The sequence below is a fragment of the Lethenteron reissneri genome, chromosome 55, assembly GCF_015708825.2.
Source record: "Lethenteron reissneri isolate LAM-NWPU_2019-01 chromosome 55, ASM1570882v1, whole genome shotgun sequence".
Taxonomy (NCBI): Eukaryota; Metazoa; Chordata; class Hyperoartia; order Petromyzontiformes; family Petromyzontidae; genus Lethenteron; species Lethenteron reissneri.
This window is the reverse complement of record NC_083833.1, coordinates 11,471,635-11,495,019: the sequence shown is the minus strand read 5'-3', so window position 1 is coordinate 11,495,019 and position 23,385 is coordinate 11,471,635. Positions and strand designations below refer to the sequence as shown.

The 23,385-nt window shown below is 48.8% G+C and overlaps 1 long non-coding RNA gene across 3 annotated transcripts; it reads right to left on the bottom strand.

Annotated features, from left to right (window-relative positions):
• Positions 1 to 2,213: 2,213 nt before the first annotated feature.
• LOC133356738 (uncharacterized) lies at positions 2,214 to 13,569 on the bottom strand. 3 transcript variants are annotated; one of them, XR_009756887.1, is made up of 6 exons: positions 13,342 to 13,569; positions 11,227 to 11,329; positions 7,035 to 7,251; positions 6,483 to 6,619; positions 4,981 to 5,116; positions 2,214 to 2,551 (listed from the first exon to the last, which is right to left on the bottom strand). It is a non-coding gene; the product is annotated as an uncharacterized LOC133356738 (long non-coding RNA). The 3 variants fall into 3 exon arrangements; XR_009756886.1 differs by having other exon boundaries at positions 7,035 to 7,246; XR_009756888.1 differs by lacking the exon at positions 7,035 to 7,251.
• Between the last annotated feature and the right edge of the window lie 9,816 nt (positions 13,570 to 23,385).

Below are 23,385 nucleotides of genomic sequence, written 5' to 3'. Positions count from 1 at the left end.
AGTCTGTGGGTCTCTGTGTGGTGAGTCTGTGGGTCTCTGTGTGGTGAGTCTGTGGGTCTCTGTGTGATGAGTCTGTGGGTCTCTGTGTGGTGAGTCTGTGGGTCTCTGTGTGGTGAGTCTGTGGGTCTCTGTGTGGTGAGTCTGTGGGTCTCTGTGTGATGAGTCTGTGGGTCTCTGTGTGATGAGTCTGTGGGTCTCTGTGTGGTGAGTCTGTGGGTCTCTGTGTGGTGAGTCTGTGGGTCTCTGTGTGGTGAGTCTGTGGGTCTCTGTGTGATGAGTCTGTGGGTCTCTGTGTGGTGAGTCTGTGGGTCTCTGTGTGGTGAGTCTGTGGGTCTCTGTGTGGTGAGTCTGTGGGTCTCTGTGTGGTGAATCTGAGTCTCTGTGGGTGTCTTTACATTTCCACACGATGATAATGTTATCAGCCACTTGGTTGAGCTATCATTTGTAATAGCCAGCGCTACATAGCTCCTTACCTGGTAACATTTAAAATCTTTAGTATTTGGGTCTCTATGTATCTCTGTGGGTCTCTGTGTGTGTCTCTGCTTGTCTGTGGATCTCTATGTATATCTATGGATCTGTGTGTCTCTATGGGTCTTTGTGTTTTTCTATGGGTCTTTGTCTTTACGATTCTCTGTGTATTTATATGGTTTTCTATGTATCTCTATGAGTCTGTATGTATAACTATAGGTCTCTGTCTCTATGGGTCCTTATGTATCTCTGTGGGTCTCTCCGTATCTGTATGGGTCTCTATGTATCACTATTGGTCTCTGTGTGTCTCTATGGGTCACTTTGTATTTCTATGTATCTCTATGGGTTTTTATATATCTCTATGGGTCTCTGTGTGTCTCTGGATCTTTGTGTGTCTTTATGGGTCTCTATGTATCTTTATGGGTCTCTGTGTGTCTCTATGGGTTTCTGGGTGTCTCTGTGTTATCCTTGATCTGTGTGTCTCTATCGGTATCTATGTATATCTATGGGTCTCTATGTATCACTATGTATCTATATGTATCTCTATGGGTTTCTATATATCTCTATCGATCTCTATGTATATCTATGGGTCTCTACGTATCACTTTGGGTCTCTGTGTGTCCCTATGGGTCTCTATGTATCACTATGGGTCTCTGTTTATCTCTATGGGTCTCTGTGTATCTCTGGATCTGTGTGTTTCTATCGGTCTCTATGTATCTCTTTCGGTTTCTATGTGTGACTATTGGTTTTTATGTGTCTCTATGGGTCTCTGTGTGTCTTTATGGGTCTCTATGTATCACAATGGGTCTCTGTGTGTCTCTATGGATTAGCGTGGTTTCTTAAGCGAACTGGGGAATGTGGTGGGCGCGTAAAATGGGAGATGGTGGGAGCTCTATGGGATTGTCCGGCGAGTGCGATTGTAATGCGTAGTGCGGATCGGTAGGGAGGCTTATGTCATGTAGGGAATGTGGAGGGTGGGTAAAGTGTGAGCCTATGGGAGTGGCCGGCAAGTGCGATTGTAATGCGTAGTGCGGATAAGCGTTGTTTCTTAAGCGACCTGGGGAATGTGGGGACGGGTAACGTCGGAGACTATGGGACTAGCCGGTGAAGGTGATTGCAATTTGTAGTGCGGATAGGTTAGGTAAGCTCTGTCCATGACGGCCCGTGCAGAACTCATTAATTGTAACTCAGACACGTGCCCCACCCCACTTGTGACGTCACCACGGCACTTATGCCAGGCTAGGTGCATGCACTCTGAGGCCACGTGAAGTGTCGATGGGTCGCTGCTGGCAGGAGGTCACGGGACAGACCCAGCAGGTGCCATGGGTTGACTGCTGTGCCAGGCTAGGTGCAGGAGGAGGCCACGGGACAGACCCAGCAGGTGCCATGGGTTGACTGCTGTGCCAGGCTAGGTGCATCTGACGACAAACATCTGGGCAGTTCACCATCATTGGTTCAAGCAGAGCTTGTCTCTTGCTTCTGCTGATGAGACACGGAGTTGGGCAGACTCCAAATATACAGCAGCAGCAGGCATCGACAGGGTTGGGATCGAACCCACGACCTCCTATGTACCAGGCGAGGTAGTTAATATCTCATCAGGGTCAGGATCGAATCCACAACCTCTTGTGTACCAGGCGAGGTAGTCAACATCTGGACCAAAGTCACCTGAGACCCAGGCAGCAGCAACTCGCCACAACAAACACAATTGCAAAGTTCTGTTGAGTCAGCTTATTTATTAACAACAACAATCGATAAACAAACAATGGTCTAGATATATATTATTACATTATAATATTTTTTTATCTCTATCCTAACTCTTCACACATGCACGTGGCTAAGCAGGCTCTAGTCCATTGGGTGGTGAGTGTGGGTGGTGTGGGTGGTGTGGTGATTGTGGGTGGTGAGTGTGGGTGGTGAGTGTGGTGTGTGTGGTGAGTGAGTGGTGTATGTGGGTGGTGAGTGTGGGTGGTGTGGTGAGTGTGGGTGGTGTGGGTGGTATGGGTGGTGTCGGTTGTGTAGGTGGGGAGTGTAGGTGAGCGACGATGACGACGATGGCGATGGGAGCTTCCCCTCTGGCTCCGCTCTGTGGAGAGAGAAGCACCAGCACCACAGCAGCGCGTCGTCGTCGTCGGGCAGGGCAGGGCAGGGCAGGGCAGGGCAGGGCAGGGCAGGGCAGGGCAGGGCAGGGCAGGGCAGGGCAGGGCAGGGCAGGGCAGGGCAGGCAGGGCAGGGCAGGGCAGGGCAGGGACCCGTCTCTCCACATCGCAACCACTGACAACATCATACACGGCAGTGCTCATTTTATGGACCACACAGGGATGGTCGGCCGAGTCAAACCCTGGCTAGAATTGAACTTGCAACTTTCCAACGGTGCAGCAACGGCCGTGATCACGATACTACCCAGGCAAATATTTGACGAGATTTGATGAATGTAACTTCTCATGTTTTGACACTCTTTTGTTGCATTGATGCCCATCGACTACCTCTCGTCTGAAGCTGCGAGAAGCCTTTGTCGGTCTGAGAATATTTCAGATTAGCGGTCGCCCATTAGGAACCAGTGAATTGACTGTAATTTGAATTTAATTGCGAGCGATTAGCACGCGCCACCAATAGTGAAAAGGCAGTGCCTTGCACCACGCTCAGCCATGCGGAATTTATATAGAATTTTAATGATGAGCGATGGCACATTCAGCTGGTCAGCGACCATCTTAAGCTTCTATAATGAAAAATAATAATATAGTTAGAAAAGTTATAGTGCTCCGCAATTAAGCAGAGTAAGGATTGCAGGGGAGGAGTGGCGGTGCATCGGTTGCGCTACTGATCTCTGCATCGGCCACAGGAGATCGCATCCCTGCCTCGGCTAACATCAGTGGCTGGGTGTGCGTCGAACCGGTCCTGGGTCTCCTCCTTTACAAACACGTACTGGCGGGCATGGTGAAGTACGGTTACACAGCCTCCATGACCAACACCGTATGAGGAGGTCTTCATTCAGTTTTAGATCGATGAAGGGTTGTAATTTTTTTTGATGATTAAGTATGAAAAATGTTTTAAATCGAAAAAGACGATGTACTTTGAACTTCTTTCGCACGGTACGTAGCCAACCATGCTAAATTGAACTATACTCAAACATGCGTAGATAGACTAACCACAATTTACCACCGAGCGTTGCATGCTTGGTGCGCCTGGAGACAGTTTAATGAGACGACTAAAACTGGTAACAGGACAGAAGACAAGGTGCTGTGGGTGTTGCAGTCCAGAGTCACATACACGCGAGTCAACTCAAGGTCTGCTCTCGTGTGCCAGAGCCTCAGTCGTTGCTGTCAGTTGTATGCCACGAGAGGATTTGTGTTGAAACAATGACGTTTACATATTGGCAGTACATATCAAGTGCTCTCAAACTGGAAGAATCAGCACATCGAAAGTAAGGAAAACGGGTGCAATGTATTTGTAACGGTCAGCATGAAACACGTGTCGTGTAACATGGCCAGATACGTCCGAGCTAAACGCAAAGCATTGGATCATGCTCATCTATAGCAACACTCCTGGGCATTTAGGAGAATATTCCACATTTCTATAATAGAGACGAGCCCATCAAATTTGACAATTTGTGTTAAGCACATGGAAGTTTGCTGTGTTCCTGCTACAAGTTGTCCCTGCAGTGTGTAACTTTACAGGTGACCTGCAGTGTGTAACTTTACAGGGTGACCTGCAGTGTGTAACTTTACAGGTGACCTGCAGTGAGTAACTTTACAGGGTGACCTGCAGTGTGTAACTTTACAGGTGACCTGCAGTGTGTAACTTTACAGGTGACCTGCAGTGTGTAACTTTACAGGGTGACCTGCAGTGTGTAACTTTACAGGTGACCTGCAGTGTGTAACTTTACAGGTGACCTGCAGTGAGTAACTTTACAGGGTGACTTGCAGTGTGTAACTTTACAGGTGACCTGCAGTGTGTAACTTTACAGGTGACCTGCAGTGAGTAACTTTACAGGTGACCTGCAGTGTGTAACTTTACAGGTGATCTGCAGTGTGTAACTTTACAGGTGACCTGCAGTGTGTAACTTTACAGGTGATCTGCAGTGAGTAACTTCACAGGTGACCTGCAGTGTGTAACTTTACAGGTGATCTGCAGTGAGTAACTTTACAGGTGACCTGCAGTGAGTAACTTTACAGGTGACCTGCAGTGTGTAACTTTACAGGTGACCTGCAGTGTGTAACTTTACAGGTGACCTGCAGTGTGTAACTTTACAGGTGACCTGCAGTGTGTAACTTTACAGGTGACCTGCAGTGAGTAACTTTACAGGTGACCTGCAGTGTGTAACTTTACAGGTGACCTGCAGTGAGTAACTTTACAGGTGACCTGCAGTGTGTAACTTTACAGGTGACCTGCAGTGTGTAACTTTACAGGTGACCTGCAGTGAGTAACTTCACAGGGTGACCTGCAGTGTGTAACTTGTAGCAGGGACAGTGCAAGGCTCCAGAGGGCTCGTCGTCCCCGGGAGCTGGGTCTCACCGAGCACGCGCAGCTGGGCGCTGGAGTAGATCTCGCCATGCTCGTTGCTGGCCACGCACTGGTACATGCCCTCGTCGCTCATGTTGACGCTGGTGATCTTCAGGCGGCCATCATCACGGCTCACCAATATCCTGCCCTGCAAGAGACACCGGATGCACGCAGACGCTCCGCACCCGAGCTCAGCAGCGTGCGAACACGTGTCGACTCGTTGATCGTCAAGCCTCACGATGTAGGCCTGGGCCTGCTTAGCTTCGCAGAGCCGATGAGGTCGGACGTATTCCAGGTCATTTGGTCACAGGCGATCCGTCGCGTTACTCACATTGTACTGTGAACATGCTGTCAGGCTTGCTCACAAAAAATTCCCAGAATAATTATTTTCATCATCTTTTCCTGACTTCGAGGAGAAATAAGCCGAACAAACCCTCGGTTCCAATTAACACGGCTCGAGCCCTGATGGGGGGAGATTGTTCCCGTGTAATCCCGGGAAGGCTTCGCACAGACGTGGCACGAGCGTGACCGGGTGTGTCGGGACCGCTGGTGTCGAGCAACACGTCAGGAATCGTGGGGCAGCTCCCACATCTTCCTGAAGCCAGTGGTCAAAACTCTGTATTGTGATGGTGTGAATACCCCTGTCCCCAGAGGGACAGTACTGTTGACTATTAAGAGAGTCACACAGCGCTCACTGAATCAACTTTGGAGGGAGGATTGGACAAATTATACTTCACTAAAACTGAACGAGTCATGCACTTAAATGATTATAATCATGCTTTTTTTAATGCTAACAATAAAACAAATCTCTTCTGTGTGAGTGATGAGAATTGCGATAAAACCATGCACAGCAGCAGCAGCAGCATGACTGGGTCATGACAACCGTAGTTTGTCCACCCGGTGCACTGCTCTTTGTGAGAAGGTGCTCCCGAAATCATTGCCATGGACACAGAGTTGAATATACAGCCTAAATAGACATACTTCATTGGAATTAGCTCTACCTTAAAGTGGTTGTACAAAAGCAAAAACCACCGAGAAAATATTTCACGTTAACGTAAGCAACTGCACGTTTCACGTTTCCAAGGAGGAAAAATGTTTTCATGTTGTAAAATCCATTATTACATTTGTTTTCAGTGGGGATTAGTTATTTAAGCATTTAACATTTTGCCCAACAGGCATGGGGGGGGGGGGGGGGTCAGTCTCTGTTACTGCCAACCACGCAGCACAATACAAAAATAAACCACCGACAGCCACTTCACACTGCTGGCATTCACTGGGAAGCCCTAAGTGATGACACGTTAACCTGGGTGTTACTGTAAACATACTGTCGGGTCCAACTTGAATAAATGTGGAGGAATCAATTTAATGAGCTGGGCTGCATTAGAGGCCGAGACAGAGCTGAGCCGTGACTAGGAACACGGCCTCAAACGAAGCCCAAAGGAGCTCCGGGGTGTGGTGTTGAGGCTCCAAAGAGAGTTCCGGTCACCTCTCCAGCGCAAGCTGCCCAGGCCTACCTTTAACTCCAGGAGGATTCCGTTCCGCAGCCACTGGTACAAGGGCGTGGGTGTCCCTGTGGCGTTGCAGCTCCAGTACAAGTCATTGCCAATGTGAATGTTTGCGTTCACGATTCCTAGAGTCCACTGCGGGCGAGCTGCAAGGAGGCAATCGAATGAAAGAAGAACGAAGGAAGGAATTAAACAAACACAGCAACTACGGATACTTTCTATCAAAATATTTGGGAAACCGACTTTCATGAAAAGGTAAAGGTGCAGCCCGGAAATTGCTTGCTCACGCTATTGCTGGGAGAAGGGCCTCTACTTCAGGGAGTTCTAGAGCCCCTACCACAACAACAGCTGCCGTTCACCGCTAAGTGGCGGTGACGTCTTCACGGCGCCTATGCTAGGTTAGGTGCATTTCAAGGTGACGTCAAGTGCTAAAGACTTGCTGCTGGCAGGCGATGGGATCGGAAGTCTGATTCCGCCGGCAAGACCAACAAAGTGGAAACCGGTCACAAAGCGTGCATTCCATTCATCGGCAAAAGCTCCGTAGTGAAACTGCAGCCTCACCGTGTACAAGGACCTCGGTCGAGGCGCTCGTGTTCCCCAGCTTGTTGTTGGCGTTGCACCGGTACGTGCCGTTATCGGAGGTCTGCACCTCCTCGATCTCCAGCACCGGCCCGGCCTTCAGCAGCAAGGCCCCCGGGCGGTGCCACAGCGCGGATAACGCCGTTTGTACGTACGCTTACATGTTGAACTTCTTTCGCGCCGTACATAGCCAACTGTGCTAATCGGAGGTGCGGGAGAAGGACGACACAGGAGGGCAGATAGAGGAGGAGATCAAAGGGTGAACGAGGGGGAGATCGAGGGGGAGATTGTGGAGGAAGTCGAGGGGGAGTTCACTAGTTTACTGAGGATGATGCTGCCAAGTAGATGTTTTGTAATGAGGTGGATGAAGCTGCTGCTGTGCAATTCCAATCGAGTAATTTGAGGGTATTTTTTAGCATTTGGATGTCTGATCAATACCAGTGACATTGAATGTATTTCTTCCGATAGAAGAAAACCAGGGAACCCAGAGGATACCCATGCAGGACAGGGGGGAAACCACATAGCAGGGTGCCCAAACCGGGCTTCAAACCCAGGCACTTCTTGCTGCGAGGCACAAGTGCTAACACTGCGCCACTCTGCTGTTCGAAGGTTGTGGAGATCACAGGATGTGGTGGAATAAGAAATGAGAACGGTGGATGCAACCAGAGGAGAATGGGCAGAGAAAAGAGGCACGTGGAGAGAGGATCAAAGGAGTGGACTCCATTCAAGAATGGGACCTCTAGCTTAGAGAGAACATGGAGTGTTCTTGCCAACAACATCTATACACCTTGTAGCAATTGTTTAACAAGCCTGACAAGGCCGATGAGACCCTGAAGGTCAAAACAAATACAGTTTTCTTGTTTCAACCAATGCTGTGGGATAATATTTGTCTCGAAGACTTCCTTTAAGCTGTATACACACAAACCAACCTTTAAATAATAATGGTTAGGTAGCATCGTCAATAATTCGCTGCAGGTCTTACAACAATGCATTGTCAGTACTTTTAAAACGCGTAAACACCGCAAGCCTGAGGCACGAAACTTAACACAGTGATTGATGGCATGCCAAGTAATTTACATAAAATCTATTGAGCAAGCCTGACTTAAGCACTCTAGTTGAAACGGAGCTTTTCATGAGACTTCTCCTACCATAGTGTGCATATATATAACTTCACGCAATTATTATATTTACACTGTGTACAATGCATCAAAGCAAAAAGTTAATATTTTATTTCATCCCGGGTCCCCATAGGTGCGCAGCAGCAGACACGCTCTTGAAGAGACAACTTGGGAGGTAACATCACGTGCCTCTGCCCGACACGCAACGGGGACCGGGATAATTTCCGCCACCGCCACACCGTGCAGACGCGTGGCCGCCTGCTCGTGGCGTGGCCAGCGGAACGTTGCCGGCTCGTTGTCGCTGTTGCTTAGACCACGGTTCATCGCCTCCAGCCTCGGGCATGGTGACCAATAAATGTGGTTCTTATTTTTATTATTGTTGTTATGGTCACAGAGCACAGGCCCCAAGGCTCAAAATTCCAAGCGACCAGCAACAAACAGCACTCATAACATTCCGGTTCTGAGTCCACTCGGCCTCTCATCCCGTCTCGGGGTTCGAGTGCGGCTCCCCCGAGTTGCGTTCACTGTCGTGCCGCACTTTGCTGGGCACGATGTTCGACGGTCCGCCAACAACCGCGTGTCATCGTCGAGAAAGACAGAGAAGGGCGGTGGGGTGGACGTCGGGCCCCACAAAAGCGAGCAGCTCAGCTCGGTTCAACAAAGAAGCTCACAGCAAGTGGAGCGAAGCGTCGGACATCGCGCAACACGTGGCACGACCCCAACGCACGTTGCCAGGGAGCTGCATGGCGGTGCAACGGCGATCGAGAGACGGTCTGTCCACCACCGCCTTAGAAAGGTGGAACTTCCATCACAGGCTCAGAGCTGTCATTGGGGATGAGCAGTGCGCAACGCTCGTTTGGCACCCTTGACAAATGATGCAGGTGAGGCTGCCATGAACACTCGTCCAAATTGATCGTTTCCATGGTGGGTGTCAGGTTTTCTTTCGGCCGAAACCTTGGTGTTTACTCTGCATCATATTGTGCAATTTGTTCACTTCCTCTACTGGCCTAATGTAGTTAGCCTCTTCTAAAGTTACATTTATCTAAATATATTTATTATTCAGGTGCAATGCATACTTTTTACTAAACCATTTTCACATTTTACTGTATTAATTTATTGTAATTTTTTTTTCAAGATTTATTAAACTTTCATGTTCAAAAAATATTGCTTTTTATTTCTCTTGATGTAATCTAGGGCACCGTTGAAAAAGAGGCCATGATGTGGCGTGCGCGTCAATGGGTGTCGGTTACATAGAGGAAGCGAGAATGCACAGGGTGACCATTTTTGAGCTCATCATCGAGAGACGCTGGAGCGAAGATGTGCTGAGCCAACCCCGACTGAATTCAACTTTCAACCTTCCGAACGCGAGCCAAGCAACATGATCACAGCATCGCCCTGCCAGATTAAAGATTCAAGAATCCATGGACTTCAAAAGTAAAAACATAAACTATTAAAAATCATAATCTATGCCAAGGAAAAGTATAAATAATTAATCATTATACTTTCAAATATTTATTAAACACTATGCTCAGTGAATGCAACATCTTTAAAGCAGTTGAGTTGTTGGGCGGCTTGGTGAAGGAGACATTCATTCATTAGCGAGGAAGTCACGCAACTTCCCTGGCGCAGTTCAAAGTGCCATTGACTTGGCAATGCCAGCAACTGGCGCGTCGCTAGCGCTGTGGTGACGCGCCTGCGTATGTCGCACGAGGATGCACACGAGCGGCTCATCATCACAACCCCACAAAAGGCTCTTCAGAATTCTCTCTGATGCTGTTAGCGGGGTCTTTTGCTCGCTCGCTGACACAGCACCTCTCCCTGGGTGTCTGTACTGCTGATTCCCCCCCCCCCCAACTCCGAGTCCAGGCTCAAGTCCTCCTTCCCTGCTGTTGGTTTGTTACATTCTTTGCACTTCCAAATCCACCCAAGCCATCGTTCACTCTGTTCTCCCCCACGGGTATGTTGACTGTGGACGTTATTGCAGCACGGTTCAGCATCTGCGAGGGGACACAGTAGTTCAGATGGCTGTGCACGGTGCCTTTGTGTGCACTTGGGTTCGCTTTCTAGCCACGGCTAACATGTAATCGTTTGCTGTTGTTTTAGCCAAAAAACGCGACCCTGAAGTTGACCACGCGAGAGACACGCACAAATCCCTCCTCCACGCTGATCGTGTGACATCACAACGGGCTCTGAGGGTAACCCGGCCCAAAGCGGGAACCCTTTCGGGAAAACGAGCCCCACGGCCCAAGCTAGGGTGAGCCACCCGGTCCAGTTACGGCTCACCAGGCCAGGCTGCCATGGGAATATCTGCTGAGTCCATTTGCCGAGTTTGTGAAGCGGGCAGCTCTGGTTTCAACTGTTCATGTAAATGCGGCCCAAGAATCTATTCTACAACTGAGACCGTCAGATCTTCACAGCACCCATCCTGTGATTGTCTATCTGAAGACACCTCGCTTTATTTGTATGTATGCCACCATGACTACAAGTGCAATTAAGTGTAATTCAGTGTAGAATAAATGGACTTCTCTTCCCACACCAATATAATCCAGCAGCACATTGACCTGTTTTGACCTTGGGGTCTCATTAACCAAACATTTTTACAGGCGAGGGTACTAGAGCAGGGGTGGGGAACCTTTTTTCTGCCAAGGGCCATTTGGATATTTATAACATCATTCGCGGGCCATACAAAGTTATCAACTTAAAAATTAGCCCGTTATATTTGGTCAAACATTTAATTAACTCACCCCTGTGATGGCTGGAACTGCTGCTCTTTGGCGAGGCGTGTATGTTAGCTGCTGTTGACGATGTTGCTACTCGCAACTGCTTTTCCAGGTTTGCTCCGAGATTTAATGAATTTCGAGTCCTGCCTGCGGTTGCCTTGGCAGGGCCAGACGAAATGATTATGCGGGCCTTATACGGCCCGCAGGCCGGACGTTCCCCACCCCTGGCCTAGAGCATGGGGCATAGTCATTTCAAAGAGCAATGAGGGATAATGCAGCAGTAAATGCTACTGGTGGAGAGCTCTTTTGGTGAGACGTGGAGATCGTGGTACTCACTTGCCCATCCCAAAGCACTCTAAGCGCAGCTTCTGTCCCACCAAGACGTCCATTGTAGGCGGTGGCCGCACCTCGAGACGCACGGCCAGTCTGCTCCCCACCGCTGTACGACAATCGCATCGACAAAGCAGTCCGACATTAGCAGCGCACGCAGTAGCAACGGCACACACACAGCAGCACAAGCAGCAGCACATGCAGCACATGCAGCGCCCGCAGCAGCTCCCGCAGCAACAGCAGCAGCACAAGCAGCAGCACATGCAGCGCACGCAGCACATGCAGCACACGCAGCAGCACAAGCAGCAGTACATGCAGCAGCAGCACATGCAGCAGCAGCACACACACAGCAGCACAAGCAGCAGCACACACACAGCAGCACAAGCAGCAGCACACACAAAGCAGCACAAGCAGCAGCAGCACACACACAGCAGCACAAGCAGCAGCACACACAAAGCAGCACAAGCAGCAGCACACACAGCAGCACAAGCAGCAGCACATGCAGCACACGCAGCAGTGCATGCAGCAGCAGCACACACACAGCAGCACAAGCAGCAGCACATGCAGCACAAGCAGCAGTACATGCAGCAGCAGCACACACACAGCAGCACAAGCAGCAGCACATGCAGCACAAGCAGCAGCACATGCAGCACAAGCAGCAGTACATGCAGCAGCAGCACACACACAGCAGCACAAGCAGCAGCACACACAAAGCAGCACAAGCAGCAGCACACACAAAGCAGCACAAGCAGCAGCACACACAGCAGCACAAGCAGCAGCACATGCAGCACACACATAGCAGCACATGCAGCACACGCAGCAGCAGCACAAGCAGCAGCACAAGCAGCAGCACACACACAGCAGCACAAGCAGCAGCACATGCAGCAGCAGCACACACGCAGCAGCACCCGCAGCAACAGCAGCACACACACAGCAGCACAAGCAGCAGCAGCACACACACAGCAGCACCCGCAGCAACAGCAGCAGCACAAGCAGCACAAGCAGCAGCAGCAGCGCCACTGCTATTTGCCGCGTGAGGTGGCGCTGCAAACATCAAACGTGAAGAGCGGTCAAAATGAGAAAAGTCCCCAGGTGCAGAAAGAGCACAGAAGCCAACCAATCAGCACCTCCGACTAGCACGGTTGGCCACGTACGGTGCAAAAGAAGTTCAACATACATACTTACACAAACCTCAAGTTCAAGCTGCAACCAAATTAGCCAACTAGATATGGACCCGACCCATAGCCACACCCATGTTGACTATTGTATTATAATTGGTTCTTTACCCTTCTATCTGGCAACAAAACTGACACCTTTTTGCAAGGAGTCATGTTTGCATAGACCGCAATACCTGCAGTCATATTACAAACAAAAGAACATAACTCTGATAATGTGCACTGTCCTCAGAGTTATGTTCTTTTGTTTGTATTATGACTGCAGGTATTGCGGTCTATGCAAACATGACTCCTTGCAAAAAGGTGTCAGTTTTGTTGCCAGATAGAAGGGTAAAGAACCAATTATCATATTTTTACTGGCAAATGAGGTCCCCATAGTGTAGACTATTGTATTGTTTGTTGTGCTACTATGGTGCTCAAAGCGGAACCCTGTATCGTGGGATTGGTGGAGATCGTAATGCGACTCACAAAGTGCATCATGTGACACTTCCACACTGCCGGTCTGCGAGAAGGCCAGGAGATGGCAGTACAAGTTGGTTTCTGATCTCTTTGTGCAGCACGTGTTTTCGTACTATCCCCCTGCACGCGTGGGTTTTCTCCAGGTACCGCTGTGGTTGCTTTTCAGACGCAAGGCACTTGTTTAAAAAGGAAATAACCACGTGGCCTGACCCAAACACAAATATGGATCACTGTATTGGCTAGGAAACCCCATTTTTATGGTGCATATCTTATCCACTCCTTTTCAATGTATTTATACTCCTTAGAGCAGATTTTGTACTTACTGGTTGTTATTATTCTTTCCGATGCAACTATATACTATATTTGATTATTTTAATAATTTAGGTATTGACACATAGCGCTTTAAGGCGATCCTTTTCATCAGAGGCGCTAAACAAAATGAAAGGTTTATTGATGGAGCCGCGAGTAAATAGTAACCAGGCCTCACAGTCCTTCTTGAGCTGCAAGCTGATGAAGGAGCTGTTGACCGTCTTGTTGAGCACGGGGCCCATCTGGCGGTGCAGGAGGCAGCTGTAGCGCCCCACGTCGTGCTGCTTCACTTGCGAGAAGTACAGGTTCCCCGTCGTCTGGGACACGAAGCGTCGCGAGTCCAGGCGGACGGGCGCTGGCGCCGCAGAGCCGTTGGTGTCCTCCTCAAAGAGCCACTGGAACTTGACCCCTGCGCGAGGCAAACGGTTACAATCGTCAGCGAGCGTTCGGTTTCCGCGTCACGCTTACAACGCAACCGCGAGGCGCTATGCTTCCCAGACGGCACAGTCTGCAGTAGTTCTGCGGTAGAGGGCAATGGTGCGGTGTGGTTTTTACCCAATCGAGTAATTTGTGAGTACTTTTCAAACTTGGACCGTGACGCTGGCGCACATTTGCCTCCTCTGTTTTGAGTAACATGGCAAGGTTTATAACGTCCACAGTGAAGCAGGCTGGTGCAGTGGTAATGCTCGTGCCTCATAGCAAGAAGGGCTTGTGTTAAAATCCCGACTCGGGTGTGACTCTACGGAGGGTTCGTAAGTTCCCCCACTGTCCTGCGTGGGTTCTCCAGTTTCCTCGCAGATAAATAAAATGGTACCTGGTATTGGCCAAACAGCCCAATGCTGAAAAGGTACTTGTAAATTACTCATTTGGGATCACACAGCAGCAACAGAGATACAACAAAATACTATAAACTAAACGAATGTTTTTATTTTACCATGTAAGGCCCATCGAGTCCTTTTTCAAAAGCAACCTGGCCACGAATGACAGCCCAATGAAGTGGATAATCATCACGTGGAAATATATAGCAGCCAAATACTCTAAATGTGGAACGAAAAAACGGAGAGAACACGCAAACTACAAATATACAGGTGTCAGGGTTTGGATCGAACCCACGACCTCCTGTATACCAGGTGAGGTAGCTAACATCTCACCACAGCATCACCCCGACTGATAAAACTTGGAAGGACCCAACTGAAAAAGTCTTGAGACTTAGTGAGGCCTTCCTGGCTAAATAGACATAATAATAATAATAAATACAACAGCAGTATTAACCAGGGTGGCTACGGGGCTCGGACTACTACTTGGCCGTGTCACCGCCCACAGAGTTCCACTCCCCATTATGACTGCTGTATCGGTGTCGATGAGCAATAGTAGCGTTCAAAGGCAAATGTCTCTGAGCTCATGAGAGCAATTGGAATGCAATCATCTCCGCTGGTGGTCCTGAAACGGTGGCATAAAATTCACACTCCCATGGCAGAGTTTTTTTAATAGAAATCTAAAATGCTTTCTGGAACACATTACCTTCAAAGCTGTTTTTTTTTACTCTGCAGGAAAATCCGCGAAACCTAATATGTGCCTCCACATGTTCTGCCATGTTCCATAATTCAATGTAAATTCGGCTGAATTCTCTTTTGCATGAATTTACATGAACTGACTTGGCGTCTGCATTACGCTGAGAAACTAAGCCGACCAAATCAGATTTCAAAAAGCCCTTTTCATTCCGAACCATCTAATATTTGCCGATAACAGTCATTATAACATCCAATGGATATTAACTCTGCAGGATATGTTAAAATAACTAAATAAAGAGGCTGGAAAGTTGGAGACAGGATAAATATGAGCAAAACAAAAGTTACTTTAAAACATATTGCTAAACAATGGGAGATGTCTAGAAATATACACATAGCCACCAGGCAGCGGTGACTGTGCCTGTGGCCGCCTGTCATCCAGCGCTCTGGCGATGGCAGCGAGGGTTGGTAGACCACCACACAAATGTTAGGAAACTCCCTTCCCCTGTGCGTTAAGGTGGCACACCATATTCTGGCTTGTCAGCAGGTGGTACAGCAAAAATGTGGTCTCTACCTGTTCCGTCTGTATGTTTCAGTTTTCAGTTTCATTTATTTGGTATAGCCCTGTGAGCCATTCGGCTCTTGAATCGGGTGCAACCGCAACAAACAAAAACATGGACAAGAAACATCTTAAAGTGACTACGTGCAAACATGTGATAGCGCGTTGCCCCCTCGCACACAGCGGTTTTCTCCAGATGCTCCGGTTTCCTCCCACGTGCATGAACGCTCATGAAATGGAAGAAAACATCTTTCTATATAGAGGACCGCAGAGCTTGAGCTCTTGTTGGCACCGGCTCACCGCCTGGCTGCTTCACCGCTCGCCTGTGGTTCCTCCTCGAGTCTCCGAGTTGTTCTCTCTCTGTGAGTGCGAGCGATTGCTGTGTGGCGGTATGTTGCAAGTTGACATTACTACGATGAGTTTGTCTACCAGGACAGCTATTGCAGGTGGACCAGAATTAAAATGATGAAAATAGGCAGACAAGAGGAGGTTAGATTTCTTTGAATATCTGGATCTTGATAATAAACAAGCAGAATACCAACGTATATGGCTCAGAAACAGCGTGGGCAATAATAACACAAGAAAACTAAAACTTCAAAGTGCAAAACGCAGCATAGAGAGATGCACGCTTGGAATTACCCCGAGGCACCGAAAGAGGCACACGTGGAGAGAGAGAGAGAGAACACACGCAGTGTGAAAGACACAATTCTAACCGTCAAAAAAGCAAGCGGACTTGGGCAGCACGTGTCGCTGTACAGCACGAGTAGAGGCAAAGTGGCAGCCACGGGTGCTAGCGCGTCGGGGAGGACATCCGCTGGGAAGCGATGAAATCAGCTCTCATGTCACTGCTGGAGGGATGGTTGCATCGCAGCACCACGAGGCGTGGTGACGGCTTGGGGAGGCAGTGGAATTATAATCACTAAAGATAATTATGATTGCTACCGAACTTTGCGTTCGCCTCAGGCTTGTTATATCAAGCACAAGAAAATGCATAAATTTGTCGGTAATTCTCCACATCATGCACTTCAGTGGGAAACATGGAATGAAATGTGGTCTCATTTAACATTTAAGAAAAGCATTTACTAAACTTTTCTAAATTACCGTAATCTTCCTGCCTCCTTATAGTATGGTCTATTATACTCACAAACCTGAGCAATGGATCCAATGCACCAATGCGTAATCTGCATGCGAAGGGAGAAGAAGGGTAACTTGGAAAGGAAGGATGGGCAATGGAGCGTTGTTAAACGAGAGGGAACGCTGATTTCTTCAATAAGAATTTGATATAAGTGCATAAAACCTGAACAGAGAATAAAATTAAGTTACATGAAAATGGAACTCGATGTATAAAAACTGAGTACCATATTTTCAATGTACCTAGTCAGCACTCAAATCCCATTAAAATCCTATTTGAATAAAAAGTTGGCAAATTTAATTTACTTCATCGAGGTCAACGTGCTATGCGTGACTAGTAGGTGGCAGGATAGTGGGCGGTAAGCGTCGTGCAGCACCGTAACAAGCACCTGGGTTTGATTCCCGATTTGTGTGCCTTTCTGTGTGGCGTTAGCATGTTCTCCCTGCGTTCTGCAGTGTGAGTGAGTGTGGAGTTTCTACACAGGTGATCACTAACAGCACTTGCCCCAACAATCCGTTAAGGCTTCACGAGGGATCTTTAAATTTCGATTTAAAGCTTTCGTGACTGCAGGGATTCATCTTCTTGGTTCTTTCGGTAAAGTCACGTAGAAGGGAAGTAATAAAATAATAAAAATAAAACATAATAAAATAATTATGTTTTATTTTTATTCTACGTGACTTTACCGAAAGAAACAAGAAGAGGGATCTTTATCTTTGGGATTTGTATATTTTCTTCATGTTCTGCATGGTTTTCCTCCGGGTTGTCCAGTTTCCCGCCACAGCTAAAATAAAACCCCACACACAATGTCACCGATGTGGGCCAAGCCACATGCCAATGGTGAAACATTGTCAACGTCGCAGCCTTCTGCAAAAGGTGGCAAGACCCTTGTGAAATAGTCTTGAGGCTGACCCTAGGTAAACGAACGTCATAGAATTAATAATATAGTCCTAATAGTAATTGTAAAACACGGAATGTATTGAATTGTAATTGCATTGCCAATAGTGAAACATGTGAACTAAACATCTATTTTTTCAAACCATATTTGTTTTTTTATTGTGAAATGTTGATTAAATCTTGATTTGAAGCTTTTGTGACTGCAGGAATCCATACTCTTGGGTTCTTTTGGTAAAGTCACGTAGGTAGAAAAAATAATAGATCACGACGTTTCGATCGCAACGCAAGCAATCATCATCAGGCGGAAGATGACGATTGCTTGCGTTGCGATCGAAACGTCATGGATCTATTACATTTTCCACCTACGTGACTTTACCGAAAGAACCAAAGAGTATAAATGTAGATTTATGGATTAAAATAAAGAAGACCGCTGCAATTTATAGTTCAGTGCCTGCACATGCTGTCAATCATAGTAGGTTCCATCAAAAACACATGATTTGACTTTCTTTCACTTCCCATTAAACAATAACAACCTGAATAATGTATACACGGTGAATATGTTCTTATTAAATTAATACCATGACATTTAATGTACTGTTCGCCGTCGTGAAAAGGTCACGGCATGAGATTTACTCCAGCCGACACACGCGGTCTCCAACACTCGAGGCGCGGATGCTGTCTTCGAGCACCTATTAAGGCGGGCATCGACTGGAACAGGCGCAGGGAGCTAATGTGTGACCAGTGGGACGGAACTCCAGACGACATGGGCAGCAGAGGAGAAGCGGCCAACTCCCACCCAGCGGAACTGAACTCGATGCTGGAGAGGGGAGCACGTGAAGAGGGGGAGAGTGAGACGACAGTGAGGAGCTAAGGCTTATCTATGGTAGAGAATGTAACGCACGTACGCAAGTCCTCTTCAAGGCTTTTGGTTGAACATCAAGGTAGGGCCATCAAAGCAGAATTGCATTTTATGACATTAATAAGTAAAACAAAAATAATCCCAGGCTTCCCATCCGAAGGATTGTCCAAGGGTGCTCATCTCATGTTTATAATGCCGAGCGCAGAGGTGGAAAGTCTTTGGGTAGGATTAGTATATCCAAAGCAAAACCATCACTGACTTTCCGCAAATTGACGCATATTTTATCGACTCCAGAGGGATGAAGGGATGTTTGTATGTATGTTGAACGTTCGCACCGTCCGTAGCCCACCGTGCTAATCGGATGTGCGGGATGAATCAATCCCCAACCGGGGATTGAGCGTACAGTAGCCACTGTGCCACCTTTAAGGTAGGACACCCAGACTATGAATACCCTTGCATGGAGTGTGTGGTGGAGTGTAGCGTGGAGTGCAGTGCGGAGTGTGGTGTGGAGTGCAGTGTATAGTGCTGAAAAGGTTTGAGATGTGGGTTGTGGTGTCGAACAGAGGAAATCAGTTGGATGGAGAAAAATTTACCCGTAAAAACAAAGTTTTTCACTATAAATCCTTTATATGCGTGGCATCGGTTTTATTTTATTATTCATTTCTGTTTTTCTTGAGTAAGAGTTTCATTTTTATCACATTGGTATTTTAAATTAAATATAAGGAAAGGTTTTCAGTTTTTGTATGATTGTTTATATTGTACATTTTTGTTGTTTTCTCGAATAATTTTCTGTGTTTAGGAAAAATATATGATTGTGTTAGTGAAAACATTTTTTTTCCCTAAAAAGTGGAAAATTATGGAATTTTTTTTTCACGATAATAAATTGTCACGCACAACGAGTCTGTGTGCAAAATGTCAGCTCGATTGGATCACGGGAAGTGGGTTAAAAAACGATCGAAAGATTTGCACGGTCGTAAGCGCGCAAGCAAGCAAGCAAGTGAACTTAATATAAAGGATTTAAAAAGAGAAATGAGGATGTCAAAGAGCAGGTGCAGGAGGAAAGACGTCCAGCAGAGGCAATGACGTGGATTGGGCACGTGGATTGGGAACGTGGTGAGAGTGCGAGCTTGATGAAGGAAGTTCTGGGTGGGAGAATGTTGGGAAACAGGACAAGAGACAGAGAACGGAGGGAGCTTGAGCCGAAGAGCTATTTACAAAATGAGAATTAAGCACCACATTCTCACACACTAAACTTTATTGTCAAGTTATTTTGAATGAACGTTCTCAGTCTGATTCCTAATAAGTCAATCATAACTAGATGACACACTCGGATGAAAAAAAAGGTCTTCATAACTTGTGAAAAGTTAATTACAATGCAGTACCTACGTGGAGAGCTTGTAAAGTGTCAGTGTTTTAATAGCGAATCGGGAACGCATTTCTCATCCCGCCGTGGATTGACTGGCGGGCTAGGAAAATACATCAAAAAGTTTACGACCACAGTGTCTCGCAGGGGCTCATGCTCCCTGTAAGGGCAGCAAGCCAGCACCCCAGAGGAGGCTGGGTTCAAGCCCTGAGGCCAATGTGAGAATAATAAAATCTGTTTCCCTGCTCCAGAAGGATTGTTATTGCTGAGAGTCTGATGGGCTCAGCCCAATCATAAACGACTGCTGGAAGTAATGCGTTCCAAAATAAATTTTCAGTCGCACCTGATTTCATCACACTCACCTTTCACAATGCACATTGCGTAAGAGTTGAGAAATGGGTCGTAGAACATTTGAGGGATGGAAATTCGTTTTTCAGTTGTTCGGGTGGCACGATGCCACCGTGTGGAACGTACAGCACTGATGCAAGGCCGCTTGTCACACAACTGGGAGCGATATGCAGAGCAGGACGTCACAGACAATGTGACGGGAACGGACCGGCCAACTCGTAAAAAAAAAGAAGAATATTTACACAGGCAAGAGTCGCAATTTATTTGTTATTTCCTAGAGATCTGAGATGTCCACGTGGATAGCATGGTTGGCTACGTATGGTGCGAAAGAAGTGCAACGCACATACCTACATAGTGCTGAACGCATGATTGAAGATGAACGCTTGATTAGCACAGAGCCATCCAGTCTGCTCTGTGTCTTCAGCAGTTTTCGTACAGGTAACACAGTTTTGTCACGAGGTACATGAGAGTCAGACAATGGTCATCTCTTATTATTGGTTTGCTTTTAGTCTTGTAAATGGATCACTGTTATCTCGTACCGGTTGATCACTGGTTATAAAAAAAAACAAATATATCCCAAAACATCTGAAAAGTGGCAGCAGCAGCAGCCAACTCATATCGATCAACACACAACGTCTATTCATCTCTATGTCATCTCTATAGAAGTGCACTGGCCTGGCTACAGCTCAGCAGTCCCAGCTAAAGAGCGATGTAGCGGCGTGCGTCCGGTGACATGGGCAGCGTGCGGTGGGGGCCAACAGCTCCAGCCTCACCAGCCTCACCAGTTCCAACCTCACCAGCCTCACCAGCTCCACCCTCACCAGCCCCAGCCTCACCAGCTCCACCCTCACTAGCTCCAGCCTCACCAGCTCCACCCTCACCAGCTCCACCCTCACCAGCTCCAACCTCACCAGCTCCAACCTCACCAGCTCCACCTTCACCAGCTCCACCTTCACCAGCTCCACCCTCACCAGCTCCAGCCTCACCAGCTCCACCTTCACCAGCTCCACCCTCACCAGCTCCACCCTCACCAGCTCCACCCTCACCAGCTCCAACCTCACCAGCTCCACCCTCACCAGCTCCACCCTCACCAGCTCCACCTTCACCAGCTCCACCCTCACCAGCTCCACCCTCACCAGCTCCACCCTCACCAGCTCCACCTTCACCAGCTCCACCCTCACCACCCTCACCAGCTCCAACCTCACCAGCTCCACCTTCACCAGCTCCACCTTCACCAGCTCCACCCTCACCAGCTCCAGCCTCACCAGCTCCACCTTCACCAGCTCCACCCTCACCAGCTCCACCCTCACCAGCTCCAACCTCACCAGCTCCACCTTCACCAGCTCCACCCTCACCACCCTCACCAGCTCCACCCTCACCAGCTCCACCCTCACCAGCTCCAACCTCACCAGCTCCACCTTCACCAGCTCCACCCTCACCACCCTCACCAGCTCCACCCTCACCAGCTCCACCCTCACCAGCTCCACCCTCACCAGCTCCACCCTCACCACCCTCACCAGCTCCACCCTCACCAGCTCCACCTTCACCAGCTCCAACCTCACCAGCTCCACCCTCACCAGCTCCACCCTCACCAGCTCCACCCTCACCAGCTCCAACCTCACCAGCTCCACCTTCACCAGCTCCACCCTCACCAGCTCCAGCCTCACCAGCTCCACCTTCACCAGCTCCACCCTCACCACCCTCACCAGCTCCACCCTCACCAGCTCCAACCTCACCAGCTCCACCTTCACCAGCTCCACCCTCACCAGCTCCAGCCTCACCAGCTCCACCTTCACCAGCTCCACCCTCACCAACCTCACCAGCTCCAGCCTCACCAGCTCCAGCCTCACCAGCTCCAGCCTCACCAGCTCCACCCTCACCAGCTCCACCCTCACCAGCTCCACCCTCACCAGCTCCACCCTCACCAGCTCCACCTTCACCAGCTCCACCCTCACCAGCTCCAACCTCACCACCCTCACCAGCTCCAACCTCACCAGCTCCACCTTCACCAGCTCCAGCCTCACCAGCCTCACCACCCTCACCTTCACCACCCTCACCAGCTCCAGCCTCACCAGCTCCAGCCTCACCCTCACCAGCTCCAGCCTCACCAGCCTCACCACCCTCACCAGCTCCAACGTCACCAGCTCCAGCCTCACCCTCACCAGCCTCACCACCCTCACCAGCTCCAGCCTGCCGACCGGTGAGCGTCACCACGGCCCCTGATGTCTTGCACAGCCGAAGTCAGCGCTGGAGCGCACGGTCAGTGCTGGCCGAGAGCCGAGTCACCGTGGCCACCACGGCCCCCTCGCTCTTGTTCACTGGCAATCGGGAGGCTCGCGTGTTGTCAGATTTGCTTTCGAAATTAATAAGTAACGCACATATTATTTGTATTCTTGGTTCTTCCGGTAAAGTCACGTAGGAGGGAAACAATAATATAATAAAAATATAAAACATTGTTTGTTTCCCTTATACGCGACTTTACCGAAAGAACAAAGAATATGAATCCCTGCAGTCACAAAAGCTTTAAATCAAAATTCATATTATTTGTGTTTACAAAAGATGGCATTCATTAAAAAAATGTATCTCAGCAATCCCCAAACAATGGTTCCCCTGCTGCTGTCCTGGAATGTTCAGGTGAAGGGAAGTGATTTGGTAAATCTACACGTGGGGTGAGCAGCGGAGCGAGGAGTGTTTGGAGGCAGCCCAGCGTGGCCCGTCTGGTCAATTGGCGCTGCGAGCGAGCGCTCGACTCCGCGTGGAGCGAGCGCTCGACTCCGCGTGGAGCGAGCGCTCGACTCCGCGTGGAGCGAGCGCTCGACTCCGCGTGGAGCGAGCGCTCGACTCCGCGTGGAGCCCCGCACGGGAGGAATGCGTCGCAGGTGCACGGCCAACGGGATGAACGAAAGCGGTAACCCTGATGGTGGCTCCCGAGCTGAAAAGGACGCAATGTCTCCAGCCAATGCCTTGGCAGCACAAAGCCGCCCATTTAGCATTCAGAGTGATGCGAAGGTTTGTTTAACGGAGCTCTGGGCACGTGAAATTGCCTGTGTAATTGCCGGCCGCGTATTATAAAGGGCCGATCATCGAGTCTCGACGAGGCTACGTGGCCCTTTCCTCTCCTGTCTGCCAGCAACCCCCTCTTGAGCGAGGCGGCGCACACCGCAAACGCCGTACCCTGGCTTGCCAGGCAATGGCTGTACAGCAAGTGGGGGCTAATCTTCATCTATTACATCCGTGTGGGGATCGAGTGTTGTCCCCTCGCACACGTGAGCTTTCTCCGGTTTCCGCCCGTATGTAAGGACACTCATTAATCGGCCAATGAAACGTAAATGTACAGAGGATCGCAGAGCTCGTGGGGAACTGGGTGCCGGCTCGGTATCAAATGCCCAATTGAGTTAATTTATCATTCTTATCCACACAATCATCATCAACTATCATCAATCCACTGCTGGATTAAGGCCTTCCCAAGATGCTGGCATTCCCCATTATCTTACAATGTAGCAATGCACCCAGCACCTTCACCAGAGCTAATTTCACTGCTCCATCTCCTCCGTGGAGA